General features: G+C 42.6%; 1 long non-coding RNA gene across 1 annotated transcript in view; it reads right to left on the bottom strand.

Annotated features, from left to right (window-relative positions):
• Positions 1 to 7,509, bottom strand: part of LOC140344276 (uncharacterized) — a 31,661-nt gene that overhangs the window by 2,933 nt on the left and 21,219 nt on the right. The window lies entirely within an intron of this gene.

The raw sequence follows: 7,509 nt of genomic DNA, 5'->3' as shown, positions 1-7,509 counted from the left end.
CATAATAGGGGTCCCTAATGTGAGGGGTCCTCTGATATGTTATTGAGGACGTGAATAGGGAATCTCTGATGTAAAGTGAGGTCCAGATGGGAAGAGGGAAGACTCAGACTTAAAAGGAAGATCTCTGATTTAAAGGGGTGTTCACATACAAAGTAACAGGCTCCTGATGTTGAAAGATCTTTTATTGGTGGATGATTTGTCCAAAGTTAGCACAGGGCCTAAAGATATGTAGCTAGACCATCAGTGGTGGTGCAGAGTTCCCAGAAAAGGAGAGGGGTCCCAGGTTCAAATTCAGCACTGAGAGCTATAGGTCTGTAGCTACAAAACAGGTATTTTGGCACACAGGGTAAGGAAAGGTGCAAGTAAATTCCCCAAGAATCAGCAACCAGACATACAAGAACATATTTGTATTCCCCAATCAGTCAGTAAAAGCATCACTCAAACCAAACATAACAAGGGTAAAATAGGAAAGCCACATGCAATGCAGAGATTTACCCTGAAGTATTTTATTATGCCACTCCATGTTTTCAGCATCATTCAACCCACCCTGGGCTCGCCCCAGTGAAGAAGCAGCATAGTGCTGCTCTCATCTGCCATGCTGCTGTGCCCTCTGCTTGTTTATTAGCAGCACATGAACAGATAGGCTTCTTGCTCTTCTTGCTACTTTGGAAGCATTTATCAGGTCACTGATAATCCTTTCCCTAAATTCAAATACAAATATGTAATGATTTATTATATGATTACAGATCAGTATTGACACATCTTTTATATCTTCCTGTGCATTTAGTTTACCAGGAGATCAGCTATGAATTTTAGATTTCCATTAAATGTGTCCCCATGTACATTCATTTGTCCTAGGTAGAAGCTGTACCCAAATCTTTTCCATTGTTGGCCTCACGGTTCTGTTCACAAAAAAAAACAAACAAAACAACAACATGAATGATACTTTGTAACTCATTGCATTAGCTACAATATATAGTACCCTGCTGCCCTCCAGAGGTAGGACAGTGGAATGAGACTGAAAAGTCATCAGAAAGTAAAATTTTACTTGTAAAATAATGTTTTTTTTAAACAAAGCTATATCCAAAAATCTCTTTATATCAGCATCCTTTTATTCCTTGCCCATAAGAATCCTCCGTGGGAGTGGAAGGGGCATCATTGTGAGCTAAAGGGGTCACCCTGCTGAATTGTATAGCACTGCCAAAGTAACATTTGCCATGCAAATTAAAACCAGCAAATTAAAGCTGAGCCTACATGTAAAATGTAAAAATGTTGCTTTTAGTAGAGTTTCCCCAGCAAAATAAGGCTTAAATGCTTATTTTGATCCAGAGGAATAGCATCTCATCTTGCAGTATTCCTCCCAGCTGGACAACTTTAGGCCTATTTGAATTCTTTTGTGCTTTGTGTATTTCTGCCATAATCCATCATTAAACAACTCCTGTAATGAAGACCACTGTTTGCTGCTCTGTTTTCTTGCACAGGGTGACTGGTCTATTCTCCGCCCACTCATGTAATTTGCAGGCAACCTGTAGTGGGTGGAGTTTTTGGATCCCTCCAACAGCTCTGCTATGTACAGCCCATTTATGATGTCACCACAACTTTTAATACTGGGGTTTACAAAAGGATTTGGTGCACACAATGTAGATTCATATCCTTTGCAGCTATTGGGGAATGTATTTTACATTTTTGTGTCGAGTTCTTAAATTAAAGATAATCATGGTCATGGGATAGTATAATAACTTTTGAAATGTGTGAAAGTACAAATCGTTGATTGTTTCAGAAGCTTCCTTCCAAAATGGAATAATGACAGCAAGACTGCAGGAAATACGACCCATATCTGCTAGGTCTGGAAACTTCCTGCAGGTACAATTTTTTTTTTTAAGTTTTAAATATTTAAACTGAATATTCTTCATTGATACTTTACATTATAAATTATTCCAGTACCTAAGATATTCCTGCCAGAGATCCTTTGCAATGAACTGAAATCCTAAGCAGCTTTTATCAATAAATCCAGCAATTTCAATTAAATGTGCAGGGATTATTTCATGATACTGAGGTTTGGAGTAATAATTAAAAAATATATATATACAATTTGAAACATAGAGACCTTGAAGATTCTCCACCAGGGAATGTTTCAGGGAGTATAAGAACACTGAAACGCACCAAGAGAATAGACAGAGAAACAACAGAGTGGGTGACTATAGTTTCAAGCACTAAATTACCCAACAGGTGTATAAGAAATATTTAGCAGGGCTAAGGGTGTCAGCACCACTGGGGACTAGGCTTTGTACCAATGCTGAACAGTGAGTCTATCCAAGAGCTAATAAGACGCTATCTCCTGATTGGCTGAATAAACTTGGAAGAGCAGGTGTGCCCAGGGTCAGAACTGCACCCCTGTGCATGAGAGAGGCGTCAGCAGTTTAGCGAAGAGGAAGTAAGTGCTACATTGTAATGACCAGAGGATCCCAAACTGCAGACTGGTGCTGGTCCGTGGCTGAGTTGGGGGTTGCAGATGACAAAAGCGCAGGGAGTAGGAAGCGTAAGCTTTTTTGCAATTCTTAGCCAGTGTGCTGACATGAGTCTGAACTGCTGAGAATAGCAGAGCAATGTACTGTACCATATAAAAATCAAACAGTAACACAGAATAAACTTTTGCCATGCCGTCCTCTTAACCCCAGATTTAGCAAAATTTAGCACATATCAAATCAGAGGTTTTTTGGGAGTGATTGCTGTGTATTAGTGTCGGAAATGTGCACCTGCTTTCCTCGACTTTTCTAATTGTGGCTGGAAGCATGCTGCATTGAGGGTTAGCAGAGGTTAATGAAAGACAGAAGCCTGTTGTGTAAGGAATTCAATGCAGAACCAGCTACCATGCAATACCTGCATTAATTTTCTCTCTTGGACCAAGATCTGAAATCCGTTGCAGCATAGGCAGCACGGTTAATTTCCCTGGCATGAACAACAGAAGTAGAGAAACACAACTGCATGGTGCAAGAAGTCAACAAAGGCAGCATATGTCTACACAGGGTGTGGTTAAGGTGGTCCTTCCAATGAAATGAGTGGTGTATTTTCATATATTGGTTGATACAAGTGGTCATGGTTTGTTAATATTTTGCCTTGTTTTAATTTTTGAGCACAAATCCTGCAGATAACTGTAAGAAGGTGATACTGTAAAGCATAACTACACAACTGTGGCCTCGATCAGACCAAAAGTTGTCCTGATGGTGGACCCCAGTTGTTCAGCAAATGATGATAAAAGATGACTGAGAAATTTGCCTTGACTGCTGCAATGGAAACCTCTTTTCTATCCTATGATCACCCTGCCCATGGCCTTGCTGACCCCCTCTTTCATCCCATGTAGCATCTCATCAGCTATCACTTCCTCTTCTTCTTCACAAGGCCAAACCAAACAATAAGTAGCAGGAAGTGGTACCAGTATATTGGATTGCTTGGAACTCCCTCGGTAGGCATGTGCTGTTTAGAAGTAACAGCACAAAGTACACCCACATGCGCTTCTTCCTCCTCCTTTTCTGAGGATAGAAATAATCAATGGGCATTATAAGTGAATGTAAGGTTATTATCTTGATCTTCTGAATACTTGTACTCATTACTCCCTAAACCAAACATACCATCCTGAAACAGTTCCTCTAAGCCCTCATAAATGTTGCCTGCTTCAGAAGGTCTATGTGATTTGTCAGCAGAGGAAGAAAAAGGTTATTATGACTTATTAAACCAATTATCCATGGTTGAACCATGCTGGGTTATCCAATCAACAACTTAGGCAGCATGATGCAGTTATAAGGGTTGGGCTCTACCAGGTGTGTTGGATCACCATTGTTTACCCAAAATTGTCTACCTTCTCCAGTCTTGGAGAAAAAATCAGGCCCACGGTGTCCTCTGAAAATAGACATTTGGGAAAATGCATCTTGTAAACTGTTTAGGATTTGTGTTTTCGTGCTAAATATTGCCTTGTATGCCCAGAGCAGGTATGCTTATAAAGATGACTATTTATTAAATCTAAATTGTTTTATATGGTTTACTTTGTCCCAATATAGCTTCTCCAACATGAGGGGGTTTCCTTTTTTGAACACCTTTAGTCCATGACCTGAAATAGGTAAGTAGCTGGAAGGGGAGTTGAGCTTTGTCATTTATCATTAAGGGATTGTTCACACCAACAGTATTGGGTTGCATTAGCCAAATAAGTCCAAAAGCAAAAACGTAGCAATTTGCCTTGTTTTATATGGTTTTCAATGACACCAATGTGTGTTGTTTTTTGAGAAAATAGGGAAGGTTGCATTTTAGTTACCTGGTCACACCATTTGTCCTTTTTGCATCTTATCTAAATGTATAAACTAGAAACATACCTACACACTTGGTATTAAGGTTTACAAAAGTATACTAAAAAAATATACATTTTATATCTATTCATATTTTAGACCAAGATATATGAAACTTTGTAGATCAGGCGATAATGCTCAAATATAAATTGGAATCATCCATAAAGTATCAAAACCACAGTGCCATATATCAACAATGGCAAATTATCTAGCAAGTCAAAACACAAATTTTTACATCATAGCATCAGCTTTTTGAGCCTATATATATATATATATATATATATATACTGTGACGGTGTCCCATGGCTTGGCTGCGAGGGTCTTGGATGGGGTGTATATAGTGCCCAGACTAAGGTGCTTTGCCAATTATGGCTCCAAAGAACTGTGTATACAACTGTATTTATTGTAGTAAAAGGTGCTCAATATTATGTGTAGCAGAATCCATTTTTGAACAAAGACACACTTTCACTCATGAAAATTATTCTTTTCATAAATGGGCATACTTAGTACCTTAACCACTTGTTTTAACTTTCCAACTTCTTTACGGAAAAAGAAAAATGATGCACACTGGCCACAAGATTAGATTAGAACATTTTGTACACTTATTTTGGATATGTTTTTTAAGAATATTTTTGTTTTTTGACCTCTGTTTTTCACATCTGCAAGGTTTCTCTGTGTGGTCATTGTGTAATCTCACACATCAGATGCATATAGCTTTGTTTCCTCTATATAAACTTTTTCCATCCAGACACTTCCATTTTAATAAACATGAAACCACTTGAGCCTAGTTGACCAGAGCCACCTCCAAGTAGCCAATGTTCTTAGAGACTAGGTTGGTTGTAACATTTGCTTCCACAACCACATACACATACCTCCATTCTGAGCCGTTCTTTTAGGGTTACGTAATGACACCTTACATAACCTGTTCCGTTAGCCTTCCAGAGATAAGACTACCTGTGACTTTCCTTCCAAGGTACCTGGCAGGGTTTAGGTCCAATCACCTAGTCCCTCACTCCAAATGAACTTCAGAAACTGAGGCCCGTCCACCTCTAACCAGCTCCAATCGGGGTAAATGTATGTGGTCTACTGCGCTACATTGGATCTAATCAAGATAGTCTTCTAACCTCCAAGTACTCCTACCTCCTATAAGATTTCTTGGGAATATATTATACCACCTTCCCTCGCAGCTTTAAGCTCTGCCCACCTTCCGTTCTTGCTGGTAGCCAGGAAGAGGCTCACTCCTTCATGTGTAAATCTGGGTACACACGTGCAATTATTGTCATTGGAAAGGAGCTTTCACGATCCTTTCCAAACGACACGGGACTGCACGATGCAAGAACGAGCTCTGTACATACAGCAACGTTCTGCTTTATGTAGGGGGAGGGGAGGGACAGAGCAGCTGCGCTCTCTCCCCCTTTACTTCCATTAAGATTGTTCGTCGGTCATCGTCCGTGGATCTGCAAGGACAGTCGTTCAGACGATGGATGACAGGCGCTGTACACACGCCAGATTTTCGTCCGAAATCAGCCCTGAGCCAATTATCGGATGAAAACCATTGAATGTGAGTACGTAGTCTTAGTAATGCTGGGCCTGGGTTGTATGTATGGTACAGCCATTTTTGTGTGTAAGGTGCAGATTGTGTATGTTTGTATATAATTTGTGTTTGTCTACATGTGTTGGTGCAAATACTATATTATACGTATTACCCCAATGATTCAGGGTATTTTTTGCACCCAAAGACACAAGAACATTTACTGACAGGTGCATTTATTTCTTCCCCTGACCACCAATGTGGTCACCATGTATCTCACAAAATAAAATTTGGTTTGCTGCTCAGGGTCACAATGTATCCTTAACTAATCCTGCCACTAGGGGCGCTACTGAGCACTTACCATCATCTGCTAGGCACTTGGGATCACTAACAGGACGTTAATGTTTGGCTTTTGTAGGTAGTATGAACATTCACCAGGAGGAGTAAGGCTTTTTATGTCATAGCTCCATTTAATTCCTATGCACATCAGGCAACATGGACACCAGGGGGCCATAAAAAGCCAACTTCTTCCCTTCCACCAAGGGTAATGCTGGAGCTAGCTTTGCCTACCTTTGCCAAATCATTTTCCCTGACCATGCCTTCATATTCTTCCAGAAGGATGGGGCCATCTTTGTTCAGAAATATTCCAGGGTCACCTTCTGCTTTCTCAACTTTGCTCAGAGACAATTTTGTACAATCCTGATAGGGAATTCCAAGCAAAACAATCCGGGGTCATAATTTGCAGGAATCCAGCACTGTGTTGGGTGAGATGTATACAGGTAGGGCCGCAGCGCTGAGCTGTGTGTAGGATGTGACATAATGTGATATTGTCATGTTATCTATCTGCAGATAGTGGGGGAAGACCTGGGTGGGGTGGGGGCAGATACAGGGGGAGACCTGGGTGTGCTGGGGGCAGACAATGGGGGAAGACCTGGGTGTTGTGGTCAGATACCAGGGGGAGACCTGGGTGTGGTGGGGGCAGATACCCGGAGGAGGCCTGGGTGTGGTGGGGCAGATACCGGGAGGAGACCTGGCTGAGGAGGGGGCAGATACTGGGGAAGACCTGGGTGTGGTGGGGGCAGATACCGGGGGAGACCTGGGTGTGATGGGGGCAGACACCAGGGGAAGACCTGGGTGTTGTGGAGAAGATACCAGGGGGAGACTTGGCTGGGGGAAGTTAACAGGGGGTACCTGGGTGTGGTGGGGCAGATACCAAGGGGAGACCTGGTTGGGCTAGGGGCAGATATAGGGAGGAAACCTGGGTTTGGTGGGGAAGACAGTGGGGGGAGACCTTGGTGGGGTGCGGACAGATACTGCGGGAAACCTGCGTGGGGTAGGGGCAGATACGGGAGCGAGACATAAGTGTGGTGTGGCAGATACTGGGGGGAGACCTGGATGGGGTAGGGGCAGATATGAGGGGAAGACCTGGGTGTGGTGGGGCAGATTCCGGGGAGAGACCTGAGTGTGGTGGGGTAGATACCGGGGTGAGAGCTGGGTGTGGTGGGGGCAGATACCCGGGGGAGACCTGGGTGTGGTGGGGCAGATTCCGGGGGGAGACCTGGATGTGGTGGGGCAGATAACGGGGAGACCTTGGTGTAGTGGGGCAGATATTGGGGGGCAGACCTGGGTGTGGTGAAGCAG

The sequence above is a fragment of the Pyxicephalus adspersus genome, chromosome Z (genome assembly GCF_032062135.1).
Source record: "Pyxicephalus adspersus chromosome Z, UCB_Pads_2.0, whole genome shotgun sequence".
In the NCBI taxonomy this organism is placed as follows: domain Eukaryota; kingdom Metazoa; phylum Chordata; class Amphibia; order Anura; family Pyxicephalidae; genus Pyxicephalus; species Pyxicephalus adspersus.
The sequence above is the reverse complement of the archived record's forward strand: the minus strand, read 5'-3'. Positions and strand labels throughout refer to the sequence as shown.